General features: G+C 40.9%; 1 pseudogene; it reads right to left on the bottom strand.

The window, feature by feature from the left end:
* Positions 1-736: 736 nt before the first annotated feature.
* Positions 737-2,107, bottom strand: LOC100966539 (annotated as a pseudogene).
* Between the last annotated feature and the right edge of the window lie 12,424 nt (positions 2,108-14,531).

Raw genomic sequence — 14,531 nt, 5'->3', positions numbered from 1 at the left:
GGAAAGGTGGGTATGGGGAGGGCATTTCTGGAAGTTTAGGGATTAAGGCTGGTCTCTCTCCCCTCCTGATCCCCTTCTCTTATCAGGGGAAAGGAAGAAATCCAATGCATCAGTGAGGTGAAGTGTAAGGGGAGGATCCCATTTGACTAGGGAAAAAAATGCTCCAAAGGACAGAGCTTGGAGGGAGATTGAAAATGAAGATAATACTGTTAATACCTCCCTTGAAGCTGAGAGATGGAATCTGCAAATACCTGTAAGTTCTCACTAAATATTCTGGATTTCCCTCTCCAAAACTATTCTAGGGTGGAAAAATCCCACCCCCTTCCTTAGGTTACTTTTACTCCTACTTTCCACTCTCCCCCATACTACCTGGGCATAGGATGATGGTCAGCATCTGCATTTTCAGCATCCAGATGGTTCTAAAATAAATGGCATTTGGATGAGATCCAGCTTGTTAGGGAATTATTTTACAAACAGAAGGAAATATTAACTGGACAGAACGAGCACCAGAAGGAAATACAGGGTTACCTAGAATGCAGAAATCTAGGTTTCCCAAAGTGGAAGGAGAGAGGAGACATTCAACAAACAAGTATTTATTGAGCACCTACCATGTGCCAGGCACTGTTCTAGACACATATATCCCAAAAAAAAGTAAAAAAAAAAAAAAAAAAAAAAAGGATAAGAGGCAGCAAACGCGAATTCTGAGGGAGAGGCAAGGGGGAATTGAGGAAGGAGGCTAAGGGGACTGAGAAGCTTGAGGTGATGGGGCTGCACCGTAGGCCTCCTCCTTGTCTGCATTGGCCTCCTTGTACTGCTGATTCTCAGAGATGAGGCGGTTCATGTTGCTCTCAGCCTGGGTGAACTCCATATCATCCATGCCCTCACCTGTATGCCAGTGGAAGAAGGCCTTCCAGCAGAAAATGGCAGTGAACTGCTCTGGGATGCACTTGAAGAGCTCCTGGATGGCTGTGCTGTTGCCAATGAAGGTGACTGCCATCTTGAGGCCATGAAGTGGGATATCGCAGACAGCTATCTCAACATTATTGGGGATCCATTCCACGAAGTAGCTGCTATTCCTGTTCTGCACATTGAGCATCTGCTCATCTACCTCCTTCATGGATATCCGTCCACAGAAGACAGCAACACAGTGAGGTATTGGCAACAGCAGGGGTCACAGACAGCCATCATGTTCTTGGCATCAAAGATCTGCTGGGTGAGTTCTGGCCCAGTTGAGAGCCTATAGTGCTGGCTTCCATGGCTGTGAGAGGGGCAAAGCCAGGCATGAAGAAGTGGAGATGTGGGAAGGGTACCATGTTGGCTGCCAGCTTGCGGAGGGCAGCATTGAGCTGGCCAGGGAAACAGAGGCAGGTGGTGACACCACTCATGGTGGCTGAGATGAGGTGGTTCAGATCCCTGTAAGTTGGCGTGATCAACTTTAGGGTACAGAAGCAGATGTGGTAAAGGTCCGTGTTGTCAATGCAGCAGGTCTCATCAGTGTTCTCCACCAACTAATGGATGGAAAGGGTGGCATGGTAGGGCTCAACCATGGTATCAGACACTTCGGGTGAAGGCACCACACTGAAGGTTTTCATGATGTGATCAGGATACTCTTTTTTGGATCCTGCTGATAAGGAGAGTGCCCATTCCAGAGCCTATGCCCCCACCCAGCGAGTGGGTCAGCCAGAAGCCCTGCAGGCAGTCGCGGCTCTCTGCCTCCTTCTGCACCACATCTAGGACTGAATCAACCAGCTTAGTCCCTTCTGTATAGTGGCCCTTGGCCCTGTTGTTGCCTGCCCCAAACTGACCAAAGACAAAATTGTCTGGTCTGAAGATTTGGCCAAAACCAAAATTGTCTGGTCTGAAGATTTGGCCTGAGCGAACAGAGTGCCCGGTCTCAGGTCCTAGATCCACCAAGATAGCACAAGGAACATATTTGCCACCTGTGGTTTCATTGTATTACACGAGAGATTTGGTCCAGCTGCAGATCACTGTTCCTGTGATCAACTCCGGTGGAGTTGATGCCGTGTTCATCACTGATCACGTCCTAGAACTTGGCACCGATTTGGTTGCCACACTGACCAGCCTGGATGTACACAATGCCCCTCATGGTTAAAATTTATTATTTTTGCTTATCTTGAGGTATTTAATGGGGCAAATAAAATTTTTTTCTCTCTACTGGTCACAGGCCAAACGAATGGAACATGCCCCAGAAGCTGGAGCAGCTGGGTCTGAATGCACCACCACATTCTTGTTTTTGAAGCCCTGTCTAGGACTTCATCAACTACAGTTCCCGGTTTCCTTCCCACCTCCTAGGCCTCTCCCCTTCCATCCCTGTTGTTCATCTGCATTCTCCACATACCAGCCAGTGGGAAAATTCTCAACATGTACGTGCTTATGTCACTTCTCTGCTTGAAGGCTCCACAAATCTTCGTGCTGCGCTTAGAATACAATCCCAACTCCTCACTTTGTCGAGCAGGGCCATCCGTGATCTGAACCCTAACTCCTTATCAAACTCTCCTGTGCCACTTACTTTCTTGCCTCCCCACTTCAGCCACACTGGCCTTCTCTTTGCTGTACGCACACCAAGACCACTTTTACCTCGCCAACCATGCCCTAGCTTGATGCTCTGCCTTGACCGATCTTCCCCCTGATCTTCACATAGCAGGTTCCATCTTGTCATCAGAATTCCTTTCCTCTAAGAGGCAAAAACCTTATCTTATCTGACATTAGGCTATGTAGTGTCTCTATCTTACTCTGTGTGGAGGTTCATTTTGCTGCAGAAATATCAATGTATTTGATTACAAGGTGTTGTCTCAAACCGTGTTGAAAATGTTACATAATATATGATATATTATCTTTCTAACATTCTGCAAAATTCTGAATTCTCATTCATATCTGAACTTAAGACTTTTGGATAAATGGTCACAGACTTGTGTAACTACACTATTTCACACACGAAGAAACCCAAGTTTCAGGAAGAGGAAATGAATTGTCAGAGGTATCATAGTTAAGTTGAGAAGTCAGAGCTCCTATTTCCTGTCTCAGTATACTTCCACTACATTGTGCTGCCACTCACTAAATATTGGCATATATGTATGGTATCTTGCAAGAGAAACTGTCTTACATAATTTGTCTAACAAAAGAGCAGGCCAAAAGAAGCCAACTCTCTTGATCCCCACAGCTCCCTTAATGTATTTAAAAGATAAAGAGGAGAGTTATACAGATGCCCCTCAATTTTGAGGTTATGTCTCCACAAACACATTATAAGTTGAAAATATCATGAGTGGAAAATGCATTTAATATTCCCACCTTACAGAGCACCATAGTCTTGCCTCCCTTCAACATACTCCGAATACTTGTAACACAGTATGCTGTAGAAAATGGGATGTTTACACTGGTGATCAGGTGGCTGACTGGGAACAACTTCCTGCTTGCCGCCGCTGCCTAGCATCACCAGAAAGCATGGCACTGTGTATCACTAGCCTAGGAAAAGAGAAAAATTAAATTCCAAATATAGTTGCTACCAAATGTAAATTGCTTTTATGCCACTGAAGAGAAGAAAAATGTAAGCCAAACCATCTTAAATTTGGGATAAGCTGTCATTCGAAGAGGCGATTTGGGAGTGGGGAAGGGAGTAGGGAGAATATCAAAATTTATAGCAAATGTTATCCTGCTTTCTCTTTATTGTATCAACATTCAAGTCAGTGGGGGAGATAAGAATGTTTAAAAGTTAAAAATTTTATTACCTTAGTACATTTTATGTTGCTTATAACAGAATACTTGAAACTGGGTAATTTATAAAGGAATTTATTTCTTGCAATTATGGAGGCTGAAAAGTCCAAAAGTCAAAGGGCCACATCTGGTGAGAGCCTTCTTGTTCTCTCTCTGCAGAGTCCCGAGGTGGTATGGGCATCACCTGGTGAGGAGGCTGAGTGTGCTCACTCAGGTCTCTTTTCCTCTTCTTATCAAGCCACCAGTCCCACTCCCATGACTTAGCCCAGGAAAAGATCAAACTTCAAAATTTCAAATACGATTCTACTGAATTAGGCTATTAATGCATTAATCCATTTGTGGATTAATCCACTCACAATGGCAGTGCCCTCAAGACTCAATCGCTTCTTAAAGCCCCCACCTCTCAATATTGTCACATTGGGCATTAAGTTTTAATATGACCTTGGGGGGGGAACATTCCAACCATAGCATATATATATGGGACTAAGAAGGAGCAGTGTCCCTCACTGTCCCTTGATGACAGGATGGTGTCACCACAAATCTATCTGGAGCAGCATTTGAGAATTAGGTGTATTTTAGCATGAGAACAAGGTAGAGTCATCCCTTCCCTAGCAGGCCATCTCTCTACATCAGTTGTTCACTAGGGCGAAGACCCTAGACTTTCCTCTCCTCATCCTACTGCTTTCCTTCTCTAAATTAAAGTTCAAATCTCATCTTTATGAAGCTTCTATCTCTGGAACTACTATGCCTGGTCCACCAATCAAGAAAGAGAATCATGAGCCAACAAACGTCAGCAGTAGAGCATGCTGAAGCCATGGACAAGAAAAATGCATTCTCCCTACCAATGGCCACACTTCGGAGGCTTCTGAGTAGAGAAAGTATTCAAGGTTCAAAGACAGAGCACAGGCTCTTGTCTTGGGATAGGATAAGAAACTGTAATAATGAGAATGACAATGAAGGTGAGAACTGATAGCATAAAGGACAACTTCTGTTGACCAAGCACCTACTAAATTCTTGGAGGGTTTCATGGTGAGTGCTTTACTATGTAATTTTATCCTTACAATCACCCCAGGGATGACTTAGAACTGATCAGGGATAAACAACTACTCGGTATTTCAAATGGAAACAGCTGAATACAGGAAATTATAAGAGAAGCCTTACCACCTTTGCAAATGCTAAATGAGTGAAGGTCAGAAAGGCCATTTTCATAAATTGAAAAAATGCAGACAGAGATCTCCAGGAGGTCACTGTGATGATCTTGACTGCAGCAGCACTTTAGTGAGGGCATCTCAAGAACATCCTAAAGCCAAGGAAAGGTGATGCAGATGATCCAGCTTTTCCTTCTCTTTTGCTTTCCAAAGCTCATGCAAGTCCCTCCCACTGGAAGATTATAACCCAGATTCATGCTGGAAAGGGATTCTGTGAAATGTTGGTCCAGACTTGCCCTCTGTGAACCAGAGAAATTTGAGTGAGAGGTGGGGACAATGCTAGATTGACAAATAATACAACCCACTTATGAGCATCTTGATTCCTATTTAGAGCTGAGAGAACTGAGTTTCTAAGGTCACACAGCTAGGAAGCAGTAGAGGTAAGACCAGCCTCTCCTAACTTTGTCAAGCTGCCTTTTCAAAAAAGAAGAGTAAGACAGTGAGTAAGACCTAGGTGTGAGAGGTTATGGGGGCCCAAATAGGAACAGAATACAGTCCATGCTCTTAAGGACTTTAGTCTTGCAGTGGAAGATTACAGAATTAGAAACATGGCAAAGTAGGATGCAAGTGTAAAGCAGCAAAGATTATCTGTGAATGTGTGAGTTTTACTAAATTGAGCTAAACACAGGGTAATTATGTGTCCCAGTTTCCTAGGATAATCCGGGTATGTGCCTATCGTCCTAGAATCCCATTTAGTTTATCCTTTGTCCTGGCGATTTCTTTTTATGGAGTAATATTATTAATAGTTACATTAAAGTAAACCAAGATGCATTTGGTACTCTCTGCTTTGTAGGTCCAGCTTTTGCTGTGGATTCCTCTGCTGGCATGTAAGAGGCATGTGCAGTGCACAGAGTCCCCACTTTAATACATTGTTCAATCAAAAAGGTGACTTTGTCAACTGATCCATGTCCAACATCTTCCTTCCATGGAAATGGTTCAGCACACTCAGTACCAAAATGAAGTGTTGTCCCACATGTGGCGCTACGGACAGCTACCGCCTTCTGGTTTCAGGAGGTAAAGTAGAACTATTTATCTGTGTTGCCCTAGCTGATAACCTTATGTGCCAACCAGGTGTGCTGTGAACCAAGTCTTGACCTGCAAGTTGCTCAAAGCAGGATATGTTAGGTATACATAACATATGTGTGGGGAATAGCAGCCTTGCCATAAAGTGTAGGGGAAGTAATCAGATTGCTCTTCCTACAATGGATTTGTCCTTTGCTGTTGGTGTATATGTACGATTATTTATTTGTTTGACAATGTTTATTTTTATATTGCAACGACCCCTTTGGGAAATAATAATGCAAAAAATAAACGTGTATAATTTAAATATCACATTTCTATTTCTCAAGAAAATTGATGATGAAGAGGAAACATGCCCCAAATGCCTAATTGATGTTTATTCTCCACCACGAGAGGCAAAGTGATATCATTGGCCACGTGACAACCAGAAGACACAAATAGGCTGCAGATACATCAGCATCTACTTCAAAAGTGAGTGGTTATTTTAAGAAGACTGCCCAAAGAAAATGTGCAGCTGCAGAAGGTGGGTTTACATATCACTCTGTGAAGAATGATTTCCATTTAGAGAAAATGACTTTTTAATTAATTTAACTCGTTTTTCATTCCAAATTGTCTAGTGCTTTGAGGAAAAGTAAAGCTACAGCTGTTCATGTGTTGATTCCATTAGCAGAAGTACTTCTCAAAGAGTTAAAAGATGCTAGTTGTATCTAGGTCATTGGATGTTTCAAATAGAATATCCAATAATTATTTCATTTCTTTTATCCAATTCATGAAGTCACAGTAAAGTTTTGGAAGCCAAGGATGGTAAAACATTTGACATTGTTGTGAATTTTCTTGTAAATTCAATAAATATTTCAACATAGATTTCAACACTGAAGATAAAGTATTCATTTTTGGAGTAGCAACACAAATATGAAATACAAGTGGAGCACAGTGTTACTGTCGAAACTTTGCTTTTACTAATTTAAGAAGAAACCTGAAGAGAAGAAATGTACTTTGATTTATTTGTGGTACATACCCAATCCCTATGTACACAGAGAGGTTGAATGTCTCCCGAAATAGAAGCTGTACTTCTAAAATGTACAAATGTTTGATATACACATAGTTATATAAGTCTACTACATTTTCCTCCAGAAGCTAATCTGAATACCCAGAATTACCCTAGCATAACAGTACACACTTTCTCACTTTGATGACCCTCATCTACTGGATTCAAACCATTTTTGACCTTCTAAAGAACTACATTTTCAATCAACTCAAGTGTTTTATAAAATTAAATTCTCTTAAAAAATAAGTCTATACTTTGACTGGATTTTGTTCAAATTCTTAACCTGAGTCTTTAATAATGTATTGATAAAACTTCCCCTTCTGAAACTTCTAGCAAATTCTAATTATGAAAATAAAGTTTTCGAAAGACACTAAAATATATTTCTGTGAAAGCAAGAAAGGAACTGACACAAATCAAACAATGACAGTGCATATGGTGTGCAAAATTTGATTTTTAAATTTTCTAACTGTGCTTTGGATTGTCCTTATTTCTGGATGTTTTCAAGGAGCTCCTACTTTTAGCTGGACAAATACATATCCTATACCATAATGGAATGAAATCAAGAGTGCCTAGGATTTTATACCATTTAAAATTGGCAGAGAAGCAAAAGAAATCATGGATACAGACAACATATTGGACAAGTTTTGTCTTATAAAAAAAAAATCTTTGTCGAAGAAAGCTTCTCTGAGTAGAGACAAAAAGTCAGTACCTGTGAAAAATTTTGGATTAAAATAGTCACAAAATAAAATATGAAAAAGTAAGGATTTAGATTTTCCTTTATTTTGCACAATTTTCTCTGAAATGCCCAAATACCTCAGAACCCATGATGACCGTATTTTCTCAACTATTATCTCTGGCTCACAGAGAAGATATCATTAAAGATGTCAATAAGTAAGACTCTCTCTGCATTTCCTGCCTCTGGCCTTCTTGGCCATTCTGCTTCAGTCTTCTTTTGTAGCAAACTCTCTTGATTCCTGTAACAAAAACCTGGCAACCAATGCTTCTAAATTTTGCAGCATAGAGCTTTAGCCATCAGGTGATCCTCTGAGTTCCAATGTGAAAATCCAAGAAAATGGATTTATTGGTGAAGATTTGGCCCAGTGCCTTTGGCCACTCAATACAAGGTGTCATTGCACATCTTCCATGTGGAAGACTGGGAGAGAGGTGGTATCTAGAAAGGAGTTCTAGGCAAGCAGTTCATACATGTCCACTACACTCCAACTATGGTGCCATTCTCATATATTGGGAAATCAGGGGAAGGCCCTAGTTTGGAGCACCATAATCTCTCCTAAACAATAGATTAGGAAATGTTTTGGTCAATAATTTATTATTAAATTTTTCAAACGTACAAAAGAATCCCATAATGGAACAATGAGCAGTTCTCTTTAGTAGCCATCTGATTCAACAATTGTTAACATTTTGTTATGTTTGCTTTCTGTCCCTGTGTATGTCTGTATGTATTTTTTCTGAGCTACTTAGAAGTAAGTTGCAGACATTATGACACTTTACCCCTCAATACTTCAGTATGTATCTCTTAAAAACAAAGAGGGTTTTTTTTTTTTTTTTTTTTTTGGCCGGGCCTGGGTTTGAACCTGCCACCCCCAGTGTATGGGGCCGGCGCCTTACTCTATTGAGCCACAGGCACCACATTTGATGAAAATATTTCAAATTGTATATAAAAACAGCACAATGTACCCCATGACAGTATTAATGTACACAGCTATGATTTAATTTTTAAAAAAAGAGGTTTTCTTACGAATCTATAGTGCCATTATCACATCTAAAAGTTGACAGTAATTCTGTTACATTACATTTGGGCCCTTTTTTAAACAAGATAAACTCAAGTATGAATTTCTTTTTATATATTGAAAATGGAATATCAGTGAATAAAAGGAAGAGAAGTGACTATCAGTACCCAATACTGCAAGTCAGGCTAGCGGCTAAAGGCTGAGGGAAAACCCTTGACGTGGCAATCCACATCCTAGAGAGCAGCTCCATTAACTCACAAGTCAGATCACAAGGGGTCTAGCACAAGTGAGTTACGAAGGATTGAAACTGCAAGGATAGTCTTCGACCCAGAAGTTTCAACTTGAGACCGAGTGAAGAAATTAGACCAGAAGTTCTCAACTTTCTCACCACCATGGGCCCTTCCATTCTGCCCTTCCATCCCGAGTACCACTACCCTAGAGACAATGTTTTAAAAGATATTGGTTACTAATAGTAATGGGGCCATCATTTTTCTTTAATCTGGATTAGTGCCCATTAGAGGTTCTTAAAATCACAGATCAAAACTCCCTTGAAAGGAAGGGTTGGTAGACAGTGTACTGAGTCTGGCCAAAAGCAAAGGGAGATAATTTTCTCAAAAGCACAGGAGAGCGGGAGATAAACAAAGAAATGCTGAAGTGGAGAGGGTGTGTGAAAGACCAGTGTTGTCAACTGTGAGAGTGAGAGAAAACAATATGAGGGAACTCTTGTCAGCGTGCCTCAAGCTAAGTCCTGCCATGAAAGCAGGGAAGGAAGGCAGGTGCATGTACACAGGAGACTTGAAATATGTGGAAAAGAACTGGAATAGCTTCTGCTCTCTTACAGTGTAAACCGCAAGAGAGCAGAAGTCAGATTTGCCAGGTGGCCCTTTGAGCCTAATACTCCTGCTACAAAGCCACCCAGTCCAGACTTGGCCTCCTTTCTAACTAGAAATGGTACCTTCCTACCTTGGCTTTCCTAACAACACACTCTCTGCTTTTCCTGCCGCATGTCTCCCCTCCCTCTCAATCCCCTTTGAGGGCTCCTTTTCCTCTGTAGTTCTCTTGAAATATAAGGCTTAAATAATAGTGGACATCAGGTTTCCGTCCTAGGCCAACTCTGCTTCTTACTTCACATATTCTCTTTGGGCAATCCCATCCATTCACACTACTTCAAATAGAAGCTTTCGGTTATTGACTGCCAAACCTCTATCCTCAGTCCTTTTTTAAGGGCCAGATTCATATGAAATAAAGGGAAACAAATGGTTATTTCAAAGCAAAACTAACTATGGTCATTTCTCATCTAGGGGGTATCATTCATATCAGTGGTGAAACAACTCTCTATACTCTGCCCAGAATCTGTATCTATACCCAACAGATATATGCCATTGTTATGTTAGCAAAGCAAATTAATTAATCTTTGGATATTCAAACATGGCTTGAGAAAAGGAACTACAAAGAAATTAATTGCATAATAAAGTAGGAGGCTTTATTTTGCTTTGTTTTGCTTTTGTTTGTTTGTTTCTGTTGCTAAGAGGCAATGAGAAAGGCAAAGGAGAGAGAGCAAAGTGATTCGGGAGGAGGCTGGAGCCCAGGTTGGCAGAAATGGCCAAGGGCTTCTTAAGAACAGAGTTGACAGTAATTCATTTATAAATAGTACTTTCACTGCTGCAATCCAAACCCCTTTCATCTACACAAATCAGGAGTCAAGCTTGTTGCATACACAATGGCTTTGTGTGATCGGGCTTCTGGTTTGAGTTTTGTGAAAATTAGGGGAAAGGAGCTTATTTCGCCAGCTGGGGTGATATGGCACAGAGCTAGAACAGGGACATGATCAATCAACTGAGCTCATTCAGCAGAGGCCAGAATTGATGAGGTCTAGAGGCGATGAGGGAAAACATTCATCACCCCCTCAAGAATGTGAGGGACTTTGGGAAGGATATAGACTGCATGTGGGATGGGGTTCAAATCATTGCCATTTAAATTTCAAAGGCAGTATACCTCAGCAGACCATGGTTATACATAAATCCAACTGACTACAGTGCATCCCCACTTAGAGACTGCCCAAGGGACATTAACTGCATCGCAGGCACAACTGACTACATGTTCTCAAACACCCACACCTGTTCCACCTGCAGTTTTCTGAATTTCAGTGAATGATGGGTACTACCGTTCACCTAGTTCTCCACACCACTCCTGATCCTTCTCCACACCATATCCTATCAATCATGAAAGCTTACTCTTTTTATCTCTCAACTGTCTATTGCCTCTCTCCCCTTATTCCCTTGATTCAGAGCACCAGCATTCCCAGCCAAGGCCTCATTGAATTCATGGCCTCCATTCTCATCCTTATACCACTCCCTCTCCATGCAGCAGCCAAAGTAATCTTTTCAAAATGTGACAAGATCATGTCATTCACTCCCCTGAGTAAAACCTTTAAATGGTCACTCATTGTCCTTAGGATAAAAGAAAGTCCAGCTTCTTAGATTCTCTCTGATCTAGTTCCTATTGGCCTCCCCACCCCATGGTTCTCTGTTTGATTTGGTCTCTCTTCTTCAGTTGCATAGAACTATTTTAAGTTTTAGGAAGTCCTCATGCTCTCCCTTTTACCTCTTGGATTTTGTATATGCTATTTCCTCTGAAATAGCTGCAGTGTCAACTATAAGAGAGTAGAAGTCAGATTAGCAAGGTTGCCTGTTTCAGCCTCGATGCCACTTCGTCCAGGAACACTTTTCTGATCACCCTCTTTAACTATCCTGGGCTATGTGGCTCTATTATAGGTTCTCTTAGAATCTGGTGCTTCCTCTATTATATCCCTTATTGTACTCACTTTAACTTGCTATTTATTTGTCTCTTTCTCTTATCAGCTTGTAAGCTCCAAGAGGGGTCATGTCTGCTCATCTGGTTCACAGTTATGTCCCTGTCATGTAGCGCAAAGCCTTGCCTATAAAAAACAAACCATACTTGGTCCTCATTAGTCTGTCACTGTTAAATAAATAGCAATACTTATGAAATCAATAAATAACATGCATGAAAATTTTTGCAGTTTAAGAAGTAACTTACTGCTACGGGGGGATGTCCTGAAAAGGGGTAAAAATGTTTCCTCTCTGGGGAAATTAAAATCTGCATTCCTACCTCAGGTGAACGATTATGGGGGCAGGGGAGTGTCCTTTGTACCACAGGGAATGGCTCAATAGAATTGTCCTGGTGGAGGTTACAAGATTGTGTTAGCCATAGATGGGATGAGTCAGAACCTTCAACTATAGCTGAACAGCAGTAGCCTGAAGCGGAAAACCTCCCCTGTATTTCTGCTTAGAGGCAGGAAATTGATACTTGACTACAGAAGTCTGGCAACCTTCTCATTTGCCAAAAAACTAATTAATTTCCCTTTTCTTCTTCTCAGTTTGTCCTCAGTCCTTCTCCTTCTGATGTGGCCCTGAGGACAAGTACTGAACTTTCAGTAACATTATCTCACTTTAACTTCACTACTCTGTGAACAAGACATTATTATTACCTTCAAGCAAAGCTCCAGGTTATTCTTATAACTAAGTTTAACATAGACTAGATTTGTGAGGTTTACTTTCAGAACTATCTGAAACATTAACAAGTAATATTTTCACATAATTCTAGATTAAATTTGACTTATATAAATCTTCCAAAATTATTATGGTAACTAACTGCTAACAAGTGTCCTGCAAGAAAGGTCATCCCCTGTTAGACATCCCTTAATAAATACAGGACATTCTGCTGTGCACAGCAGAATATTTTTGCATTCATAATTTACTAAAGTCCCACAAAACATTTTATACTTTTAAGTGGATTAAACATGCCTCCTATGATCTGATTTATATGGTGAATGTGCCAAACAAAACCTTTTACCACAGAGAGACCAAATTGTAAACTTCAATTGAACTCTGATAAAATTATCATAAATTCCAAACTAGTGGATGCCAAAATACTGAGATTTTGCTTTAAACTCTTCTTATGGAAGGGCCATCCAATTTTTTCTGGCATTTTATATGTGCTGAAAATGTTCTAAAATCATACTGTTTATTTATTCATTTATTTATTTATTCATTTTTGTAGATACAGAGTCTCACTTTATCACCCTTGGTAGAGTGCTGTGGCATCACACACCTCACAGCAACCTCCAACTTCTGAGCCCAGGTGATTCTTTTGCCTCAGCCTCTCAGTAGCTGGGACTACGGGCGCCCACCACAACGCCCAGCTTTTTTTTTGTTGTTGTTGTTGTTGTTGTAGTTTGGCCGGGGCCAGGTTTGAACCCGCCACCCTCAGTATATGGAGCCTGTGCCCTACCCACTGAGCCACAGGTGCCACCCCTAAAATCATACTGTTTAATATAGTATTAACTAGACACATGTGGAGAGCACTTGAAATGTATGTAATAAAATAGGAATTAGATGCTTAATTTCACATTCCTTTAAGTAATTTAAATTTAAAAACTGAAGCAGTGTAATTTTTATAATTATTATACAATAAAATGAAAATAAAGAGTGTCCCAAAAGTCATTTCCAAAGTCACCATATATAGGAAAATGAGAAATTCTAGTTAAACATACTTTTATTACAAAATTTTACAAAGAGGTGGCCAACACACACACACACACACAATTTTGTAAATATGTTCTAAAATTTTGTAATAAACTTTTTTGTAAATAAAAGTACATTTAGCTACAATTTCCCATTTTCCCTATTATGGCAACTTTAGGGGTGACTTTTGGGAAACCCTGTAATTTTGATATACTAGGTTAACTAAATATCACACTTTTAGTCAAATTTTTAGTCTATTTATTTTTACTTTTTCAATGTGGCTACTAGAAAATCTTAAATTGGATACATGTCTCACATTATATTTTTATTGGACTTCACTGCTCGAAAACTTGCCTTAAGGATATTGGTGCTCTAGGAAGAGAGTCCTCATCTGCCAGCAATTTAATAAACTTCTCTTTCCTTCTCATCGAACAACTTGTTCTCATTCTTCTGATGTGGCCTCAGGGACAAGTACCAAACTTTCAATAACAGAATCCATTGACACACGGGTGGAATGGTACCCTGCAACTGCTGGAAGAAGCAGGGAGCATCCCTGGGTCAAAGCTGTCAGTCTTCACAAGTAGGAACAACTTTTTTTCAAGGTGAGAGACCAAGGGGTAGCCCCAGCAACTGCCAGAGCCTGTCTTACCTCCAGGAAACTCCCATTTCTGTCTCTCCAAAAGTAGCAACTACCTGCAACCTGAACTGAGTTAAGGAGAAGGAAATGGATTTGGAAAGTGTCTGGATGCCAGGCCTTTTTCTGGTTAAGTTCCCCAGTGCACACACTGAGAACCTGATTCCACCCATATAAGGGGTTAAACCTTCCAGTTGGTCTTGCTTGTTTTGAGGTACCTTTTGAGGGTAAAAGTTAAAATGTTGAGTCTCAAGCTTTCTGCTTGACATAAACTCATTGTCTATGGTATTTCTTGAGATAAACTCACTGTTTATGGTTTTTGATAAAAGTTGTCCTCCCACCTCTGCTGGAATTCCTCAGCTTCCCAGGGCAAGACACTGGGAGGAGCCACAACCTGATAGCAGACCCAGCAGGGTGGGAAGACCGCACACAACCTGCCACTGAGCAGCACACAGCAAGGGGCAAGGAACACCAAGGGAGGCGCCCAGGAGGGCAGTGCCTGAACTAACTTTTTAACCCCATGCCCATTACGGTTATGACTCAGGGTTAGAAATGGTCTCTCCTTACCCAACAGGGAGTTCAATTTAGCTAGAGGGC

The sequence above is a fragment of the Otolemur garnettii genome, unplaced genomic scaffold, assembly GCF_000181295.1.
Source record: "Otolemur garnettii isolate 467f Iridium unplaced genomic scaffold, OtoGar3 scaffold00231, whole genome shotgun sequence".
Classification (NCBI taxonomy): domain Eukaryota; kingdom Metazoa; phylum Chordata; class Mammalia; order Primates; family Galagidae; genus Otolemur; species Otolemur garnettii.
This window is presented reverse-complemented; position numbering and strand designations above follow the sequence as displayed.